The sequence below is a fragment of the Kogia breviceps genome, chromosome 13 (genome assembly GCF_026419965.1).
Source record: "Kogia breviceps isolate mKogBre1 chromosome 13, mKogBre1 haplotype 1, whole genome shotgun sequence".
Lineage (NCBI taxonomy): Eukaryota > Metazoa > Chordata > Mammalia > Artiodactyla > Physeteridae > Kogia > Kogia breviceps.
In genome coordinates, this window is record NC_081322.1 from 7,179,723 (window position 1) to 7,202,044 (window position 22,322).

Below are 22,322 nucleotides of genomic sequence, written 5' to 3' on the forward strand. Positions count from 1 at the left end.
GATTAAGCTGTTGCCCTTCATCCTAAAGTTCTGCATTGTCAGCAGGGGTGGAGATGGGGAGGGGACAAGGGGTGAGGTCTCAGAAGAGGGGTTGCTGGATAGGAGCCCCTGAAATTATCTGCTACTCTTAGCGTTTAGTAAGAGAGAGATTACTATTATTGATTCAAAGACTAACCAGATGTCCGTAGAACAGAGTCCACAAGAAGTATTGCAAATGTGGCCTTCAGGAAACGAACAACTCTCATTCCAGTCTCCTTTGTATCTGTACCACGTGTTATCCTTTTGAGAATAATATCTGCTACTAAATAGAAGAAATTCTCTGATGATATTATCCCACTAATGTAAGTGCCATGGGAGATGTATCTGAGTGAAGCTTTGTTACAATTAGTACTGTGCTCAGAACTGGATTTTGTAGTGTAGCTCTTCTAGATGAAGTTACATCGAAAAAACTAAAACTCAGGGCATGCAGTTTACCCAAAGCTACAAATAAATGGCAGCACGATTTCCAAGTCCATTTTTATCTGATTCTTAAAGTTCACAGTCTTTCTAGTATACTTCACCTTCCCAGGTGTTTAATTATATTGGCTGGGATGGCTTCAGTGCACTGCTGGTAGCATCGTATGCAAATACGAACGCCCTACAGACTTGCGTCCCCTGCCCGGTCAGGCTTCTGGGAAGAGTACAGTACAGTACTTCTGTCCACTACAGAAGAGTACAGTACAGTACTTCTGTCCAGTACAGAAGAGTACAGTACAGTACGGTACAGACTCCAGTTCCTTTCTTCAGTTTCACATTGGTCCCTCTGTATAACTTGCAACATACCTACCTATTTAACATCTGTCTCTTCCATTTTATAAATGAGATCTAAAGTCGGCACTCGTCACCAGTCACAGTGCTCTTCTGCTTCTTGGTGCGTGCCTACTCATTCTTGACTGAGAATCGGGGAAAGCCCCCCAGATTCTGCTGGAAACTTTGACATTCTTCCCTTTGCTCCCAAAGTTCCCTGTACTCAACTTTATCAGGAGTTTCATGCCTCTGAATCTGAATTCAAATTTGAGTTATAATTGTTCGTAAGACTGGGAACCAGTGTAGCACTGTAGTTAATTACAGATCACGGAGTCAGAAGACCCAGCCTCAACCCTTGGAGTAGATGACCAGGGGTAGCCAACCTTGCTAAACTTGTATCCTCATCTGCATAAATGGAATAATGCCTAGTGCACATGGTTATTCTAATGCAAGTAAAGCACGAAAAACGGTTTCTGACACGTACCCAGTGTGCAATAAATGCTCGGTACTTCTATGGTTAGCTCTCTGAGAGAAGGAACTATACCTTTTCACCTCATATCCGTGTCAGCTTGGCATAGAGCAGGGACCTTGAGCTGGTCAGGGCTGGTAGGAGAGGTTCACACTTTCATCCATGTCCTGGGTGCCGCCTTTTGGCTCTGCTATCCTTAGCGTGTGGCTTTCATTCTCCTCGTGAGACGGCTGCTGCAGCTCCTGCTATGTTTTCCTGCAGGAAGAAGGAGGACTGGTGACGGGCACATGCCAAACAAGCGAGCGCTCTTTAAAGAGCCTCAGAAGCCCCACACGAAGACTTAAACTCATATCCCTTTGGCCAGATGTTTTGCCACATGATCATGCGTGCATTCAAGGAGGCCAGGAAATGTCTCGAATGGGAATATTGCCAAGCAAAACTGGAGTTCTGGTTTTTTTTTTTTTTTTTTTTGCGGTACGCGGGCCTCTCACTGCTGTGGCCTCTCCCGTTGCGGAGCACAGGCTCCGGACGCGCAGGCGCAGCGGCCACGGCTCACGGGCCCAGCCGCTCCGCGGCATGTGGGATCTTCCCAAACCGGGGCACGAACCCGTGTCTCCTGCATCGGCAGGCGGATTCTCAACCACTGCGCCACCAGGGAAGCCCCTGGAGTTCTGTTTAATAAGAAGGGGAGACTGGGTATTGAGTTGACAACTGATAGTCTCTCCCCCAGCCAGTTGGTTTTTTTAAAAGAATGAAGTCCACCCTGGAGGAGACAGGACAGGACCTAGGAGCATTTGGGTTCTGACTTCTAGTTGTTTCTGGTGCCCACAGCCATGCCTGCTGGTAGGCTTGGTTGCATTTCATCGTCCAATAACTTTCTCTTTGTGCTTAAGTTAGTTGAGGTAGGTTTCTCAACCAGGAACCAACCAAAGCAGTATTTCCTGAGTTTCCCATCTATATCATACCATCTAATAGGAGCACACTTCTACCATTTACTCTAAACCACAGTTAGGTGCTTACGAAAGGCAGCCATTACTGGTTTCTCATAGCAGACAGGAATGGTTCAATGCACCATCAATGCAAATAGATGCAGAGAATACAAGAATGATAAAAATAATTACAGTGCTGCTGTAGCCAGTCTGGTTCAGGGTTTGCAGAAACCTTCCTGCCGTTTGAGATAGTTGTGCACAAGTTCCCCAAAGCTGCCAGTTTCACAGGCATGCAGCTTGGGACTTCCCACTGCCCGGGTCCTGTAAGCAACATGTCGTGACCCACTACCCAGGACTTTGCTTCTACATATACTTCAAGATCAGTAATTCAAGTGGACAGATACCGAGTACCTGCTGGGTGCCAGACACTGTTGTGGGTGCCTGGGGATCATTGGGGGAGCAAAATAGGCCCATTCCTGCCCTTGTAGAGTCTACCTTCTAGTGAGGGGTAGCAGGGAAGACAATAAAACTAAATTGTACAGTACATTAGCAGGTAATCGATTCTATGGGGAAAAGAGACCAAAGGGGCCAGCTGGCGTGGGGGTGGGCTGACAGGGTGTAGTAGTAAATGAGGTATGAAGGTGGGTTTCAATGGGGTGGTTAGATAAAAACTGTAGAGGTGAGGGAGCTAGTCAAGCAGATACATAGGGAAAGGGCATTAAGGGAAGATGGAACAGCTTAGAGCGGGTGCCCTCATGTGCCCAGCGTGTTCAAGAACAGGAAGGCAGGAGCAGTTATGGCTGACTGAGTGAGGGAGGAGAAGGCAGAAGGAAGAAGGGGTCGCGCCAAGGAGGGCCTTGCAGGCTATCGTCAGGACTTGGGCTTTTACTCTGAGCGGTATGGGAAGCCATTGCGGACTTTCTCACAGAAGAGAGACTTATACGTTCTAAAGAGGACCGGCTTGGCTGTCATGTTGAAGTAGACCGTAGGGGACCCAGGGTAGAAGCAGGCAGACCCATCAGGAAGCCTTGTGCAGCTATTCGGGTAAGGAGTGATGGAGGCAATGGGAAGTGGTCAGACTATGAACAGAGAGGGAGTTTTACTCATCAGCCACCTAGACCTTGCCCTTCTCCATCCAACCATCCAACCATCCACCTATCCATCCATCCGTCCAGCAATTACTTACTGAAAGCCTACTACTTTGTGTAAGGCACTGTTCTCAGCTCTGAGAATGCGTGTGTGAACTAGACCGTCAAGCTCTTCTATGGAACTTAACATCCTAGTCAGTGGACATAGACAGCAAATAAATTCATAAGCATGGTAATGGCCTACAATGGGAACGGCTGTAAAGGAATCAACAGTGTGATCTCAGGAAAAGTGCCGGAGTGGAAGCTAGAAAAGGCCTCAGAGGAAGTGACATTTGAAACAAGACCAGAAAAGAAGGAGTCTACTGTGCTAGGAGTCAGGAGAAAAGCATTGAGGGGGAAAGGGAACTTGCTTTGCGTCTTTGAATTGCAGATAGAAGACCTGTGTTGTTGGAACACGGGGAGCTGGAGAAAGACGGCAGCAGTGGTTATCTCTTCCCCCGTGACCAACACAACACCTGGCCCTCTTCCTACACTCAGGGTCCAGATCGCTTTTTTTCTGGTTTCATGTTACACAACACAGTCTGATAACCACAGCATTGATTTATCCGAAAGTCTAAACAGAAACTAGCAGGTGAATATTCTGTTCCAGAGAGTCGTTGTTACTATTAGCAAGAACTAGAAGCTGAGGAAATACAGTTAAGGGGAGGTCAAACACACAGCAGTTATGTTTGAACCTGATCCCCAATCAAAATCTTATTCAGAATCCCATTTTAAAAATCCACTACGTACCATGTTACTTCTTAGATGGGGAAAGAAGAAAAAAATACTTAGGACAACTGTACTAGTTGGTTCCCTCATAGACTTTATTCTGTGTGCGCACTGTTGATTCACTGGTTATGTTTGGTAAATCTGCATCTTAACGATTGGCAATTTTTAATTCTCTCTCTCTCTCCTCTGTGATTCCCATGAAGCTGACCACGTATCTGCTCTGACTGCCTGTCTCTATTGAAATCATAGTTTTACAGTTGCTTCTAATATATATATTTTAAAGCAACTCCAAGTCAGGGATATTTTGAAGAACTCATTAGTGAGGAAAACCAATCAAAACATAAGACATTTTCTAAATGTTTACCCTAGTATAATACACCAGAGGGAGGTCATGATTAAATGTTTACAATTTGCTTGGAAACTAGAGAGCTGTCTACCGAAATGGGTATTTCAAAGCACACATGAAGTTTGCCAGAAGAAGAGGAGATCACGGTATTAGATTCTGCAGCCTTAGTGCTAGAATATAATAAATGTGTGTGTATGTATATACTTGTATGGCTTTCGTTTTTGGTTTCTAATTATGTGATCACTGGTTTCCAATTATAAATGTTCCATTCGTATAATGAAAGATGGGCTGTTTCCTTTAATTCTGAGACTAGATCAGATCTTCATTGACCTCTTGTAGGAGGCTGTCATCTTCCCTCTGGGGAGTTGCTAAAAGTATTCTCTGGTGTTATTCTGACGATTAAAGGCGAATGTCTTTGTTTGGCCTTGTTAATCTCTTTCCAGGCCATTTTACCCCAATTAATGTGTAAATGTTTTATTCATGGCCATTACTATTGGATACTTCTCCCATGATGCTTTTTCTTAAAACCGAATCTTCTTTGGGAAATCAGAATGTGATGAATCATTGTGACTGTTTTCGCCACAAAAATACATCTTTAGAGTCTGGTCATTTCCCACCTTGATTCTATCCTAATGATCATTGTAATGATTATTTATTTATATGTATTTATTTAAATTTTTAATTGAAGTATAGTTGACTTACAACATTGTATTAGTTTCAGGTGTGCAATACAGTAATTTGATATTTTTAGATTTCACTTCATACAAAGTTACTATAAAACATTGACTATATTCCATGTGCTGTACATTATATCCTTGTACGTTATTTATTTTATACCTAGTTGCTTGTACCTTTTAATCCCCTTCACCTATTTTTCCCCTCCCCCAACCCTACTCTGCCCTGGTAAACACTATTTTGTTCTCTGTATCTTTGAGTCTGTTTCTGTTCCATATGTTTGTTTGTTTTATTTTTTAGATTCCACATGTATGTGAAAACATACCGTATTTGTCCTTCTCTGTCTGATTTATTGCACTAAGCATAATACCCTCCAGATCCACCCATGTTGTTGCAATGGCAACATTTTATTCTTTTTTATGGCCGAGGAATATTCCACTGTGTATATATGGCACATCTTTATCCATTCGTCCACTGGTGGGCACTTAGTTGTTTTCCATATCTTGGCTATTGTAAATAATACTGCTATGAACACAGACGTTCATGTATCTGTTCCAATGAATGTTTTCATTTTCTTTGGATAAATACCCAGGAGTGGAATTGCTAGATTGTATGACAGTTTTATTTTTAATTTTTGTTTTCCGTACTGATTGTACCAATTTACATTTCCAGACACAACCTCGCCAACACTTGCTATTTCTTGCCTTTTTGATGATAGCCATTCTGACAGGTGTGGGTGATATTGTGGTTTTGATTTGCATTTCCCTGATGATTAGCAATGTTGAGCATCTTTTCATGTGCCTGTTGGCTGCCTGTATGTCGTCTTTGAAAAAATGCCTATTTAGGTCCTCTGCTTATTTTTTTAAATTGGATTGCTTTTTTTGATATTGAGTTGTATGAGTTTTTAAAAATATATTTTGAATATTTACCCCTTATCAGACATAATGTTTGCAAATATCTTCTCTCATTTAGTAGGTTGCCTTTTCATTTTGTTCATGGTTTCCTTTGCTGTTCAAAAGCTTTTAAGTTTGATTAGATCCCCTTTGTTTATTTTTGCTTTTGATTCCCTTGCCTGAGGAGAAAGATGCAAAAAAAATATTGCTGAGACTGATGTCAAAGAGTGTACGGTTAATGTTTTCTTCTAGGAGTTTTCTACTAGCAGAACTTAAATCTTCAATCAATGTTGAGTTTATTTTTGTATATGGTGTAAGAAAGTGGTCCAGTTTAATTCTTTTGCATGTAGTTGTCTGGTTTTCCCAAAACTGTTTATTGAAGAGACTATCTTTTCCCCATTGTATATTCTTGCCTCCTTTATCATAAATTAATTGAACATATAAGCATGGGTTTATTTCTAGGCTCTCTATTCTGTTCCACTGATCTACGGGTCTGTTTTTCAGCCAGTAACATACAGTTTGGATTAGTTTAGCTTTGTAGTAGAGTCTGAACTTAGGGAGCATGATATCTCCAGCTTTGTTCTTTTTTCTTAAGAATATTTTGACTATTCAGGGTCTCATGTATTTCTTTTTTTTTTTTTTGTATTTTTTTTTTTTTTTTGGTTTGTTTGTTTTCTGTACGTGGGCCTCTCACTGTTGTGGCCTCTCCCATTGTGGAGCACAGGCTCCGGACGCACAGGCTCAGCGGCCGTGGCTCACAGGCCCAGCCACTCCACGGCATGTGGGATCTTCCCAGACTGGGGCACGAACCCATATCCCCTGCATCGGCAGGCGGACTCTCAACCACTGCGCCACCAGGGAAGCCCTTGGTCTCATGTATTTCTATACACATTTTAAAATTATTTGTTCTGGTTCTATGAATAAGCCATTAGTATTTTGATAATGATTGCATTACATCTGTAGATTGCTTTGGGTAGTATGGACATTATAACAATATTAATTATTACAATCCATTTCTTTGTGCCATTTTCAGCTTCTTTCTTTCTGGGAAGTCCAAGATCAAGGTGATGGCTTATTTGCTTCCTTGTGAGAGCTTTGTTTCTGGCTTGCAGATGGTCACCTCACTGCATCCTCACATGGTCCTTCCACTGTGGTGTGGGGAGAGAGTGCTCTGGTATCTCTTCTTCTTTTTTTAAAAAAAAATTTTGTTTTAAAAATTGTTTGGCCGCACTGTGCAGCATGTGGGATCTTAGTTCCTTGCGCAGGGATCAAACCCGTGCCCCCTGCATTGCAAGCACGGAGTCTTAACCACTGGACCACCAGGGAAGTCCCTCTCTTCTTATAAGTGGCACCGATCTTATTGGATTAAAGCCCAACTCTTTTTTTTTTTTTTTTGGTGGTACGCGGGCCTCTCACTGTTGTGGCCTCTCCCGTTGTGGAGCACAGGCTCCGGACGCGCAGGCCCAGTGGCCATGGCTCACGGGCCCAGCCGCTCCGCGGCATGTGGGATCTTCCCGGACCGGGGCACGAACCCGTATCCCCTGCATCGGCAGGCGGACTCTCAACCACTGCGCCACCAGGGAAGCCCTAAAGCCCAACTCTTATGATCTCATTTAGTCTTAATTACTGCCATAAAGACCCTATCTCCAAATACAGTCACCTTGAGGTGACTTCAAATATGAATTTTGAGGGGACACACCTGGAAGAAAATAAGGGTTATTTCTGGTCTTTTGTTCATACATTTCAAGCAAGTGCTCTGGCCCAGGATCCATCAATGGAAAGGTACCATAATTGGTCCCCTTTGTTTTGGGGCCCACTCCTTGCCAACCAATAGCTTCTTCTATTTAAGGAGCTAATGCTCTGAATAATTTCTCACAGATTAAACCCGTGATAAACATATTGGATTGTAGATTTAATATTATATGCACTTGGTGTGTTCAATTAAATGCAGGTATGCACTTTAATCAAGGAGGTAAACATATTAAAGATATGGTTCTTTTTTTCAAGAGTAACAAATGATGGAAAATATCTTGGTAGAAGAGAAAAACTAGTTAATTCTGGAAATGCGGAATAAATCTTCTGCTCAAGATTTTAGTGCAGGAGAAAGAGAAATTCTGAAATGTATGGGATCTGAAATTTGTCATATTTTGGCATCCAAAGATCCATTGCAGCATTTCTTGACGTTTTGATGGGGCTGTACCGAGGGCAGGAGGAGGTATGATTGGAGAAATTCAGAAGATTTAGGCAATAGGCATTTAAGATGGAGCAGAGTGGAGACAGAATGGCTAGTGAGGAGGATATTATAATAGACTAAGCAAGATTTAAAATACTGAGGGAAGTGAATTGTCATCTTGGGTGAGAGGAAGGTAAGGGTGGCAGGAGGTGTCAGGAAAGTTGTTAACAGTAACCTAACGTCTTATGTGTTGTGTGAGAAGCAGAGTAACTGCCCTGAAGAGAGCAGAATTAAGAGAAGCACAGGGTTTCCCTGGTGGCGCAGTGGTTGAGAGTCTGCCTGCCGATGCAGGGGACGCGGGTTCGTGCCCTGGTCCGGGAAGATCCCACGTGCCGCGGAGCAGCTGGGCCCGTGAGCCATGGCCGCTGAGCCTGCGCGTCCGGAGCTTGTGCTCCGCAACGGGAGAGGCCACAGCAGTGAGAGGCCCGCGTACCGGGAAAAAAAAAAAAAAAAAAAAAAGAAGTACAGGTAAATGTGTAAAGAGGGTCAGCTACATCATTCTTAGATTTACACCTTCAGTACTCAGGAGGAGGTGGTCTAGGACTGGAAGTTATAACTTAACAGTTGCAGCATTTTCCTTCAGGAAGGGGACCCACCCTCCAAGGCCCTTGAATGTAAGAATACGGGGAGGGTAGATCAGAGAGGAGCTGCTCGCAGACAGGAGGGGTGATGCTGTGTTACTTAATGCTGAAGGTCACACCAGCTTGGGAGCCAGTCGGGGTCACGTTTACATTCGTGTCCAAATAACCACGTTTCTGAGCTCCATGGGCCCATCTGGGGGCTCTGACACCCTTCAAGGTGTCCTAGTCAGCACATCCCATATGGCCAGGAACAGGATTTTCCGTGTTCTTTCCTTTTCTGCTTCTTGTCCAGCTGCTGCGCCAATGCCACGGCCAGGCACTGCTCTGCCCGGGGCACCACTGTGTTGTAGGGAGAAATGGGGAGCACTTTTCCCATCATGTATTCATTCAACAAACATTGAAATGCCTTCTATGCACCTGGCAGGCTTCTAGGCCCTGGGTTATACCTCCATGAACGAGACAGACAAAAATCCCTGCCCTCAGTGAGTTATACCCCTAGCCACTTCCCCAGCGAGGCCTGGAGTATGGCAAAATTTCTGGTGACGACGGACCGTCCGGCTTTGGGCTCCTGTTAGCACCTCTCCAACAAAACCCTCGCGTGCCACTAAAAGGAGCAACTGTTTTTAGGCACACCCCACCCCACCCATATTTAGAGAGCGATCATTTCTTTCTGTTGATGGAACAAAAGCCTTCAAGGCTGTAACTCCGCCTGCGGCACTGACAGTTTCCCACGACTCTGGAGCCTCAGCTTTGCCCTTGAAGAGTCACTTGGCCCATCCCGGGGTCTTCCCAGAAGAAGGTAAGAACCTGCCCGAAAGAGTGCCGAAATCGTCACCTCTTCCAAAGCGAAACAGCTCCACGTTTTTTTTTTGTTGTTTTTTTCGGTACGCGGGCCTCTCACTGCCGTGGCCCCTCCCGCTGCGGAGCACGGGCTCCGGACGCGCAGGCGCAGCGGCCACGGCTCACGGGCCCAGCAGCTCCGCAGCACGTGGGATCTCGGACTCCCAACCACTGCGCCACCAGGGAAGCCCTCAGCCCCACTTTTGACACGACAGAAGTTTGGGCTTTTGGTACAGGCCTCAAGATGTCAGTGTTCTCAGGACAATGTTTCCGTGAGACACAGACCCAGGCAAAGAACGGTGCGCTCCCCGCCCTTCGCCGGCTCCGCGGGGGCCAGTCTCAACAGCGGCTCTTCCCTGAAGGCCGCGGAAGGTCAGTTTTTCCCTTTTTATATCGCATTTTGGGCGTCATTGCCTTCTCCCAGCGCACCCTGTGATAAAAGGCTAGGACCCAAAGGACAGGATATTTTATGGTAGGACACGGTTTTCCTGGAAGGGGAAAACAAGGGAAATAACAGCTTCACTTAAAACGAATACTCACGCATCCATCCAGATTCGGTAGTGATTTGACACAGCGTTTCCATTGCCTGTTCTGTACCCCGTCGGGGCGTTGGGAGGCGCTGCAAGGGGACCACCGCACCACGAGGGGGCAGTGTTGTATAGAGACAGAGAAAAACTTCGCCTCCATCCTATTACCGCAGAATTAAATAATATTTCAGTAAACCTGAATTTAAGATATCGAGCTTTTGCCCGACAGAAGTTATCTCCTCTGAACTCCTGCAGCACTGCTTACACGAACCCCTAACAGCAAGCCTGCTTCGCATTTGTTATTTCCTCCATTCAATTGTGAAGTTCCTTGAAGTCGACTGATGCTTCTTTAGCCTATGACATAATATTTGCTAAGTAAGTGAATATTTTATGAGTGCCCTCTGAATATATGCTAAGTTTTTAATGGTTGAGGACATTTTTGTAAAAATAGTTCCGATGTTTAATGTGGAGTAGAAAGTATTAAATAAGGGAGACAAAACTAACCCGACATTGGTTTATATAACAACGAACATACAGTTCTTTCTTTGTTAAGTGTTGCCATCTCTGTTAGGTCGTTTGATCCTCATAATAACCCTGTGGAGTGAGTTGAATACTGAGTCCAGGTGGCCCCGAGGAACCACAGCCCCCAGAGACTGAGCTTGTTCTTGGATGGAGGTAAGGCTGATGACACCCTCGTTCTTCAGTCAGTGTTCATTCCTTCTTTTTCTGAGCGCTCTGGCACAGAGGAAGTTCCCAGAGGGAAGACACAGTGTCTCTGGCTGCTCAGGCAGGCGGGGGCAGGAGGCACAAGTTGAAACATTGGTAGAGATATGAAAAAATAATGAATAAGATATCACAATGTTAATGGTGGTTAGTTTTCTCCAGTGGTGAGATTTGGGGACGATTTTAAAACTTTGCTCTTTATCTCTTTCTGCATTGTCTAGTTGTTTTCACATTGACTGCTTGTTACTTTGAAAATAAAAATGGCCATTACCATTTTGAAAAAAAAAAAATGAATAGAAATGAGACGATGTTGGTCCCGAGCCGTGTGGAACAGGTGGACAGGTTACAGGTGACGCTGAGGGTGAGGGCTGGAGCGCGGGCGCATGCAGGCCGCCGGGGCCAGCTGCGGTGGAGGGGGTTCTCCTGGACACAGTAGGTTGGACACAGGTCAGGCTGGAGTCAGGGGAGAGGGGGGCCCATGGACAGAGGGCTGTCCCAGCCCATGGAGCCCCCTCTACTGCTGCCACTAATGCTTGACTGTGAGAGTCTGTCCACGTGGACACTAGGAAAGCCTTCATAAGTTTCTGTTGGACACCCGGCTGAAGGGAAGGCTCTCCATCATGACCACACGCCTTATCGGTCATTCATATCCGCGTGTCGTCTTGACTGTGCCTTTATCAGGCCTTTTACTGAGTGCCACTGTTGTCATATCATGCCACGGAGGCTGGTTGTGACCAGTTGTCTTATTGAGTTTGGGAGACAGAAACACTGAAACCAACAGAGAGCCCAACACTTTTCACCACTGGTGACCTGGCAGCTCCTAGGACCTGCCAGGCCAACACACATGAGGGGAGCAGTGCTGGCGGAGCGCTGTCCGGCCCCGAAAGCTAAGGGTGAGCCAAGATTTCTTGTTCTGTTCTGTTCTGATGATGAGGCCTGAACATCTGAGGGAGAGCACTTTACTGCATTCGCCAGCTCTTTTTGGAAGTGACAGGTCCCATCTTCTTAGGCCAACTTCAACATGCCTTTCTTCTTTTTTTTTTTTTTTAAAAATTTTATTTATTTATTTATTTATTTTTGGCTGTGTTGGGTCTTCGTTGCCGCACGCGGGCTTTCTCTAGTTGGCGGCGAGTGGAGGCTACTCTTCGTTGCGGTGTGCGGGCTTCTCATTTGCAGTGGCTTCTCTCATTGTGGAGCACGGGCTCTAGGCGTGTAGGCTTCAGTAGTTGCGGCACATGGGCTCAGTAGTTGTGGCTCACGGACTCTAGAGCACAGGCTCAGTAGTTGTGGCACACGAGCTTAGTTGCTCCACGGCATGTGGGATCTTCCCGGACCAGGGATCAAACCCATGTCCCCTGCATTGGCAGGCAGATTCTCAACCACTGTGCCACTGGGGAAGCCCGCCTTTCTTCTTATTTTAAGAATTTAAAAAACTGGGGGACAGGAATAATATCCATGTATTTAAAAAACTTCTATTTTGAAAATTTGCAGACACAAAGGAAAATAGAAAAAAGTGCAATCAATGCTTGTATACTTGCCATCTATATCTGACAGTTGTTATCTTGCTGCATATACTTCATGTATGCATTTTTTTACTAAATCATTTAAAATTGTAGAGTATATGAAATTTCACACTAAAATGCTTCACAATATTATCCTACATAACATAGTAGCAAATTCACTCCTAACGAATGAAATATTGTTTCCTATTATACTGGCTGTGTTCGTTTGTCTCAACTCCCAAATGTCTTTTATATCATTTTATATATCACAAAATACAGAAGTATAGGTTTTATATAGTTGATGGTAACTGGTGTGTATAATGCTCAATTCTATGTTATCCAAACAAAGCTATTTGTAAGTCTTGTGCTTTGCATTCTCAAATGTACTCGTCAAAATAACTCCCTAAAGTTTTTCTTCAACGTTTCCTGCTTAAAACAAAGAAAAACAAACAAATGAACAGAGTAATAGAAATAATATAATATAATTTAATATAAATTAAGACTGAATTGACAATATTTGGGTATTGAATAATTTACTTCCACATAGTGGACTCTTAGTTGGAGCATCGTTGAATTCCTTCCCTTTCCTCCTACCAATATGTGCAAAATGTATCAGGTTCTCTTTCTTTCCGAATGGTTGAGCTGTCCCTAGGGATTTTATTTGATTTTTTTCTTTTTTTAAAAAATAAATTTATTTAGGGGCTTCCCTGGTGGCGCAGTGGTTGAGAGTCCGCCTGCCGATGCAGGGGACACGAGTTCGTGCCCCGGTCCAGGAAGATCCCACGTGCCGCGGAGCGGCTGGGCCCGTGAGCCGTGGCCACTGAGCCTGCGCGTCCGGAGCCTGTGCTCCGCAACGGGAGAGGCCACAACAGTGAGAGGCCCGCGTACCACACACACACACACACACACACACACACACACACACACACACACACGCATAGAAAATAAATTGATTTATTTAATTAATTAATTTATTTTTGGCTGCTTTGGGTCTTCATTGCTGCGCGCGGGATTTCTCCAGTTGCGATGAGCGGGGGCTACTCTTTGTTGCTGTGCGCGGGCCTCTCACTGTGGTGGCTTCTCTTGTTAAGGAGCATGGGCTCTAGGCACGTGGGCTTCAGTAGTTGTGACACACGGGCTCAGTAGTTGTGGCTCACGGGCTCTAGAGCACAGGCTCGGTAGTTGTGGCACACGGGCTCAGTTGCTCCGCGGCATGTGGGATCTTCCCGGACCAGGGCTCGAACCCGTGTCCCCTGCACTGGCAGGCGGATTCTTAACCACTGTGCCACCAGGGAAGTCCCTATTTGATTTTTCTTGTGACCTTGTTCTGAGGAATACTCGTTACTCCAGGCTCTCGCTTGAATCTCTTATTCAAGAAAAAGTTGGTCAGCTTGATCAATACTGAGCGAGAGGTGTTCAGATGAGAAAGGGATGAGATTCCAGATGCTCCTCCGCTTTGCTAGGTGGGCAAAGCAATATGAAACCAGCCCTCCACCGTCAGAGGGGAGGACAGGCAGGCCCAGAATGGTCCACCAAGTGGGTGTTCCTTTCACACTGGGCTGCTTGCCTTTTTGTCTCTGCTCATGTCTGTTGGACGGCTGGACGAACCTGACAGCCAGGTATTCGTGGGTTTAGGTGTAGGAGAACCTCTTCCACTGCTAGTTGGCTGTCTTTGCATTTTCTTTTCCTTTGGAGACCACGAAGTGTGAGAGAAAATAAGCCTCCAAGTTTACTAGTTTGAAATTCTGTTTATGAGTGTCTTTGTCTTAGCGGAGTTGATTATGGCCTCGTCAAAAAAAATAACCTGGGGTTGACCAGAAGTCCTGGTCCCTTTTCACAAAAACCATGACTTCTCCCTCGAAATAGTCCATCCTGGGGGAGGAGGTATGTGACGCTCAAGTGGGAATTACTCGCAGGGAGAGTAACGAGGGCTGAGCGTCTGGAGGTGACCGTGGAAAGCAGGCTCTGTGGACTCAGGTCGGTGAAGGCGGTCCAATCGAGTAGGTGACAGGAGGGCCAGCCTTTAAGGGGTGTGTGGTGGTACTTAATTATGCCCACCAGTCCTGTGACACTCCTCCTGTCAAGAGGCGGAATCTCTGTTCCCTCTCCTTGACCCGGAGCGGTCTTATGGATGCCTTGAGGAATACATATAGCTGAAGTGATGCTCTGTGACTTCCCGGGCTGGGGTGGGAAGTCACTCAGCATCTGACACTTCCTCTTGGGACACTCGCTCAAGGAGCCTCAGCTGCCCTGTAAACGGTTCACCAGAGGTCAGCACGTGGGGGGCCCTCCCAGAGCGGAAGAGAGAGAAGTGTCCAGGGAGCCCCAGCTGTTGGGCTGCTCCAGCCCAAGTGCAGAGATGAGTGGAGAAGCTTCAGGATGACCTCAGCCCAGCCACTTCCCGAATGCAGCCACATAGGGACTACAGTCACGGAGCAAAGGAAATGAATATTATTGTTTGGAGCCACGATTTGGGGTAACTTTTTACACATCAACAGACAATTGGAACAAGGTACTAAAACACTGCCAAACACATTGAAAGAATTATGCTGATAAACTTAAGTTCCCTCATGAAAATTCCGATGAAATGTGCATTGATTTGCCTCCACTGAAGTGAACGGTGATTTGTTTAAAAGCACTTCAGTTCAGCACGTGTCCATCTCGGCTGTGTATCTGTGTGAAAAGCAATGGAATAAATCCCATCTCCTTTTACCAGGGAGGGCCTGGGGAGGTTGGGACGGAAGGAGGGGAAAATAACTTTCCCTCCAGCCTTCTGAGACCCCTGTAAGAAAAGACAGGCTAACAGAGAAAAACAAGCAGAAGTTTATTAGCGTGTAGACCTCATGTGTGCATGGGAGACCCCTGGGAGGGGAGTTCAGAGAAAGCCTCTTCCTGCATTTGCGGTTTTTCAAGTGCCTACCGTTCAAAACAATCCATATATCAGAGCAGCATATGTTGGGGTGCATGTCCTCAACTCCTACTGTCATGCTTTGGGGTGGCAGATTCTGCTCCCTTCAGCACCATGAGGTAGAAGAGGCTGACTTCTGGGCAAAGCTTTGCTCCTTGATACAAAAGTGCAGGAGGATGAGAGCTTCCCTCCAGCCTCCAGGTGTGACGAGGTGATGCGTGGCGCCTACCTGGCAACCCCGAGGTGACGGGAACCAACTCCTGCCCTGGCGGAGGGGACAGGCAGGAAACCCCCGGTCCCTTCTTCACTTGGCTGCTGAATTCACCAACCTGGAACTGCGGGCTGCTGGGCTTCTTGTTAAATAATCAGTGTCCTTAATGCTTAAACCTCTTTTAGCAAGATTTCCTAGTATTAGTAGCCAAAACCATAATTGATGCAGTTGACATTTGTGGCTTCTAAGGAATGAGTGATTTAAAAATTGCTTTCTAAATTTAAAATCCTTTAGTGTATCTCCCAAGAGGTCGCCTTGTTCCAAAAGTCACAAAAGACAGCTGAAGGGAAAACTAGCACTTAATAAAAGCAGGGCCTATGTTGCTGTTTTTCCCCTCTCAGGATACTGAGTCTGCTTTAGCAAGTCGAAGCAAATTAGTAATACATCTATTTTTGTTCCTTCAGTTTCTGCAAGTTTTCTTGTGCAGAAAATCATTTGAAATCCAAAAGCGAACTGTGAAATGCTATGTCAGATGGTTACTTTTAGGATTTTGTAGTCAGAAGCTGTCAGGGGCTGAAATTAAGTCCTTCCCTGTCTGATTTTAGCATTCGAGGATAGCCAGCTGTTGCATGCTGAATTGTGTCGCCCTTAATTCATATGTTGAAGCCCTAACCCCTGGCTCCTTAGAATGTGACTATTTTGGGAATAGAGCCTTCAAGAGCTTATTAAGTTAAAGTGGGGTAGTTAGGGTGAGCCCTAATCCAATAAGACGGGTGTCCTTATACGAAGAGGAGATCAGGACACAGACACACACAGAGAATGGACACACAGTGGGGAGGCAGCCATCTGCAAGCCGGGGAGAGAGGCCTCAGGAGAAATCAGACTTGTCTACGCTTTGATCTCGGGCTTCCAGCCTCTAGAACTGTGAGGAAATAAATTTCTGTTATTTCAGTCGCCTGGGCTGTGGTATTTTGTTATGAAAGCCCCAGCAAACTAATACGACTGATACATGACATTTGACATATGGTAATTGGGTTATAGTTTCTTTATCCCTTCTTTTCATCACTCATAAAAGGAGGGGTGAAAACATGGCAACTTGAGACTTTTCCAAATGAGTTAAAACACCATATACCATATACCATATATACCATAGTATACCCAGTGCCACTTGTTTTGAAGGGCATATTTTTTTTTTTTATTAAGAGGTAATCAGTTTCATCTCACCTGCACTGTATGTCAAATAGATGTTTACAGAGTATGGTTTGAAGGTGGCATCACATTATTAGGCTGCCAGGTTTGCCCACAGGTCTCAATCTAATTTGGGAAAGAATAAGAGACTTGGAAAAGCAGAGAGTGTACTGAGAGAGGGATTTTTCATGGAAGATTTTGGAGCCACTTCTTGGATAATGAGGTCTTTGTGAAGGAGAAGAGACAATAAAGTCTGAGTCATTGATTTTTCTTTTTCTTTTTTGGCTGCGTTTCGTCTTTGTTGCTGCACGGGGGATTTCTCTAGTTGCAGCGAGCGGGGGCCTACTCTTCGTTGCGGTGCGCGGGCTTCTCATTGCGGTGGCTTCTCTTTGTTGTGGAGCACGGGCTCTAGGCACGTGGACTTCAGTAGTTGTGCTCCTGGAGCTCTAGGCGCGTGGGCTCAGTAGTTGTGGTGCACGGGGTTAGTTGCTCTGCGGCATGTGGGGTTTTCCTGGACCAGGGCTCGAACCCGTGTTCTCTGCATTGGCAGGCGGATTCTTAACCACTGCGCCACCAGGGAAGTCCCTGAATCACTGATTTTATACTGTGTATAGCTGTGAGACAAAGATGTTAGAAATATTGCTAACGCTTTGCATTTACTAGTGAATACGGAAACACTTGAAAGATTTTATTTTTGCTCTGTGTTCCCAGAAGATAAATTAGTTTCGTAAAGAATATGATCCAAGATCTGTTGGACTGACTCCTTTTTAAGGTGGTTTGGAGGCAAATTTGTTTCCTTTGTATAATAATTCATGTGATTAATCTTTGGCCTAATTATACATTCAGTTCTCAAAACAATCCTTAAGTAAATCGCAATGCTGTTTTCTATTTAATTTCCTAAAAAAAGAAAAATAATGGAAATGTCCTTGCTAGTTTTTGTTATTACATTGCAATTAATGGAAATATGTACTTATCCCCCCCTACCCACCAGGTCATTCTGATGCTATGGAAATTACCCAGGATGCTTTCTAATAAAATAAAAATAATAGATCAACAATCTTATCTAGGTTTTCTCAGGTCTGTCTTGTAAAATTAGCCATCAGGAAATATCTGCCAAAACAGAACATGAGTGTATACAACAAAATGTCATTTTTGAGCTTGGTTCCCGGGAAAAGATATACAGAAAGCTGAAAATTTTTTGTATTTTCTTGCCCAGTTTTCAGTGACATTCTTGGAAATGAAAGCCTGAATTTATAAAAAGAAAGCCAATTCTCTTTGATATCTTGACATGCAAATTTGGGAAAGGCCTTCAATGGCTACCAGATAACTGGAAAAGGCAACTGTAATTTTTGTGTGTGTGTGTGACCCCCTTGCTGTGTTGGGAGTGCAGAGTCTTACCCACTGGACCACCAGGGAAGTCCCTCAGTTTTGTTTTGTTACCAAGAATGTAGCCAATTTATTAGCAAATGTGCCTGATTATAATAAATTAATAATTAGAAAATATATATAAGGAGAACTTTTTTTTTAAAAAGGGAACAAACTTAAAATAATTTATTTATTTATTATTTATTTATTTAGGCTGCGCGGGTCTTAGTTGCGGCATGCATGCAGAATCTACAGAATCTAGTTCCCCGACCAGGGATCAAACCCGGGCCCCCTGCACTGGGAGCGCAGAGTCTTACCTACTGGACCACCAGGGAAGTCCCAAGAAGAACTCTTTATTTGGAGAGTTTGGGCATTATCTTGTACAGGAATACAAATTTTAACCTTTGCAAGTGCAGTAGGAATTCACACACCAAGTTGCAGTTGATAGAGGCAGAACCAACCAGGTGTATTTGACAACCAACCTGCCATGCAAGCTGTAAGGAAGGCCTATGAGGTGGAATTTAATGGAAAGTAAAATATTTTTAAAGGAAAACACAACTCTGCAAAAGACATTTTTCTCATTTTATAAATACATTATTAAGTGCTATTTGCTTTCGTGGAGCACTGTTCTACCAAATACGCCTCTTTTTTTAAACTAGGTGACCAGGACTGTAAGCGAACATCTGTGTGAGGGGTGAGGGAGGGGAGAGGATTAGACTAAATTCTCTCTTTTGCGGCTATAAGATTCTATGACCGGGCTTCCCTGGTGGCGCAGTGGTTGAGAGTCCGCCTGCCGATGCAGGGGACACGGGTTCGTGCCCCGGTCCGGGAAGATCCCACGTGCCGCGGAGCGGCTGGGCCCGTGAGCCGTGGCCGCTGAGCCTGTGTGTCCGGGGCCTGTGCTCTGCAACGGGAGAGGCCACAACAGTGAGAGGCCCGCGTACCGCAAAAAAAAAAAAAAAAAAAAAAAAAGATTCTATGACCTCCTGACCAAGAGACCATAGCTGTAATAGCTAATATTTGTCTAGCACCTCCTCTGTGCCAGGCACTGTCCTTAGAGCTTCATAAAGTAATCTGTGAAGCTTCAGGGTAATACTAGGTGAAAAAACAAATAGCTCCCAATCAGAAGAAAATTTTGACAATTAAATTGTAGAGTTCATGTTTTAACTAGAAAATGCATTATCTTGAAGACCCCAGTATTCTGAGGGATAAAGGGAATCTCATCTTTGATTCAGGGACTACTGGTTATCCTACACTACCCATCCTCTCCATTACTAGCAGCTGGCTCACGACTTCTTGGAATAAAGACTACATTTCCCATCATCCCTTCCCGCTAGGCGTGGCCATGTGACTAAGTTCTGGCCAATGGAATGGATATGGAAGTATTGTGGGGTAACATGCAGTAACCTGCTTTATGAGACTATGTATATGCTTTACTTAGATCATCAGATTGTACAGTTTTTGTTGCCTCTTTGGGAAGGGACTTTCGTACCATGAAGTAACACACCATGCTAAATGATACCTGGATGTCCCACAATGATGCAGTATGACAGTCAACCAGATTTTCTGTGTGCTTAACTTTTTCTTAAAGTCAAGCTATTAAATCAACGAATTGAAGTAAACAGGACACGAAGTAGTAAAATAGTAGATATTAGAAATGGAACGATCAATAAAGCCTGTGTTGATCCTTGAGTCACTGAGGAATTGACAGATCACGATGTTAAAGCCAAGGATTCTTGTTCTTACTGTGTAACAGCCCTGTTTATTTATAAACCTGGTTTTCTGGATTCTCAAGATCATCTACCACTTCTTGGAAAGAACAAGTCACATTTTAACATGTCTCACTGACATGCTCTGCATGTCTCCACCAATGCACTTGTTACTCAGTGTCATGGTTCGCTCCCCTCTTTTCTCCATTGGATTGTAAACTGGTTAAAGTCATGGACCAGGTCTTTCATCTCTGTATTCCTAGATGCCAGCAAAGTGCATGACGTATGGCAAATATGCAATAAATTTTTTTTAAACATATTTTTCTTAGATCTGAGATTCAAGAAATCTCACACACCACACCACCATTATGATATAGAACATTTCCTTCACTCCCAAAAAGATCCATTTGCTGCTTTGCAGCCAATCCCCCACCCCTACCCCCAGCCCCTGGAAATCACTGTTCTGATTTCTGTCTCTGTAGTTTGCTAGCTATACTGTCATATAAATGAAATCATATGTAGTTTGTATCCCCTTGTGTCTGTATCCCTTTTTTTCACTGGGTCTAATCTAATGAGTTTGAGATCCATCCATGTTGCCAATTTCAGTAGTTTATTCATTTTTGTATCTAAGTAATATCCCTTGTGTGCATGGTCTAAATGTGTTTATCCGCTAAATGATATTATAGTTGTTTTCAGTTTTTTACTGTTATGGGTAAGGCTGCTATGAACGTTCACGCATAGGTCTTTATATGGACATATATTTTCATTTCTCTTGGCTAAATACATAGGATAAGGATTTCTGGGTCATACAGTAAGTGTGTGTTTATAATAATAAAATGCTAAGTTTCCCCAAGGCAATTGTACCAATTTACATTTCTACTGGCAGTGTATGCAGTTTTCAGTTCACTAGGGCTTTGAAAATAAATATCATAACCATACTTGTACTAGATTTTCGGTTTTATAGCTGTAAGATGTTACTAAGTTATGGAAAAAAACAAAACAAAACAATGTGTCAAAATAGATGGATAGATGTGCTGAGGTCTAACTTTTTTGGTTGCCAGAGTAGAAAGATATTGAATCAGACCGATTCCTCCCCAAATAATTCCTCCACTGTTTTAGTGAGCAATACTTGAAATTCCTTCTTTGCAGTGTCATGTTTCCTGCCAAATTTGTTCGAATTCAGAGTCTCCAGGAAGCTGATCTGACAGGATCACTCCATCAGGGTTTATCAGGATCATTTTCCAAAGGCCTAGCTAAGAGTTGGGTGGAGAGAGCCATTCCGAGAATGGAGAGTCTGAGTCCACGGAAGAGGCAAAGATGGGATGCCACCATGAGGGAGAGACAGGACAAACCACCAACAACCAGGCACGAAGGAGGCCGGGGCCAGGAACTGGCAGTAGAACTGGGTTTGAGAAGTAGTGGTGCCACTTTCTAGTCATGTGGCTTTAAGCAAATCATGTAACCTGTAGCCTCCTATTTCAACATCAGATTTCTTTGTTTTCATCTGGGGTGCTGAGGAAATAACATTAGCTCCGTCTGCACTGAATGACTGTTGTTGTGGACATTGCATGGAGATGCACGGGAGCGCTAACCCTAAGTGCACTTTCTGCTTCATGAGTGTCTTTTATTTGGTCAGTTTTTCTCACTGTTGTGGCCTCTCCCGCCGCGGAGCACAGGCGCAGCGGCCACGGCTCACGGGCCCAGCCGCTCCGCGGCACGTGGGATCTTCCCGGACCGGGGCTCGAACCCGCGGACTCTCAACCACTGCGCCACCAGGGAAGCCCTATTTGTTCAGTTTTTTAAACTGCTTTCCCTCCGTTAATTCTCTTCTGTCGAACCTTCTTTTGACTTTTACCCCCTACCTAACCATATCAATGGTGTCTCCTCGCAGATTAATCTCTTTTCCTGCCCCTTTGAAACAGCCTACACACATTATCGTAGGCAGTTGGTGGCACTTTCATAAATTTCTTTCCACTCCAGCCCATCTCAGACCCAGGAAACAAAACCGTGAGGCTTGAGATACGACTGGGCCATGGCCTTCAGTTTCGGGTTCTGTGATCCGTCAGAGAACACTCAAATTACATTTCAATCAACGTGCAAAGGGATGCAGGCTGATCTGAGATGCTAGAAGGAGCCCCTTCTTCATTTCTGAGGGATACGGGCATCCTTCTGTGCCTTTTCTCTTGTCTCTAAGATAAACACAGCATCTTTTTACAGGAGAAGCTAAGTCATAGTCATTTATAAAATGCCTGCGTTTTCCTGGAAAATTTCCTATATTCCCGTTCTGTTTATAACTGCATTTTGTTTTGCCTCTTTTTGTGTTCCAGAATAATGTTTGTAAAAACAATGTCATGTAATACTTTGAATGCCCTCTGTGAGAGGAAAGATGAAATGAAGTTTTAATGGGGTAAATGACTCGCTGGGGAAAACACATGTCTGTGCAGTGATGTCACCAATGATGATTCCATGGCCTCATTGTTCTCGGGGGACCTGCTGCTTCCATAGACTGTCTAGCTCACAGGATGGTTTTGCTTTCAAGTAAAGCCAATCTCCAAATTATGCTAAGTGTGCGGGCCAGGAC

The 22,322-nt window shown here is 44.5% G+C and overlaps 1 protein-coding gene across 1 annotated transcript in view; it reads left to right on the forward strand.

The window, feature by feature from the left end:
• The first annotated feature begins 10,723 nt into the window (after positions 1-10,723).
• The window catches only part of COL12A1 (collagen type XII alpha 1 chain), a 140,296-nt gene continuing 128,697 nt past the window's right edge, over positions 10,724-22,322 (forward strand). Inside the window, exon 1 of the mRNA XM_067011302.1 lies at positions 10,724-10,810. The gene's annotated coding sequence lies outside the window, so the exon portion shown is untranslated. The remainder of the gene's footprint in view (positions 10,811-22,322) is intronic.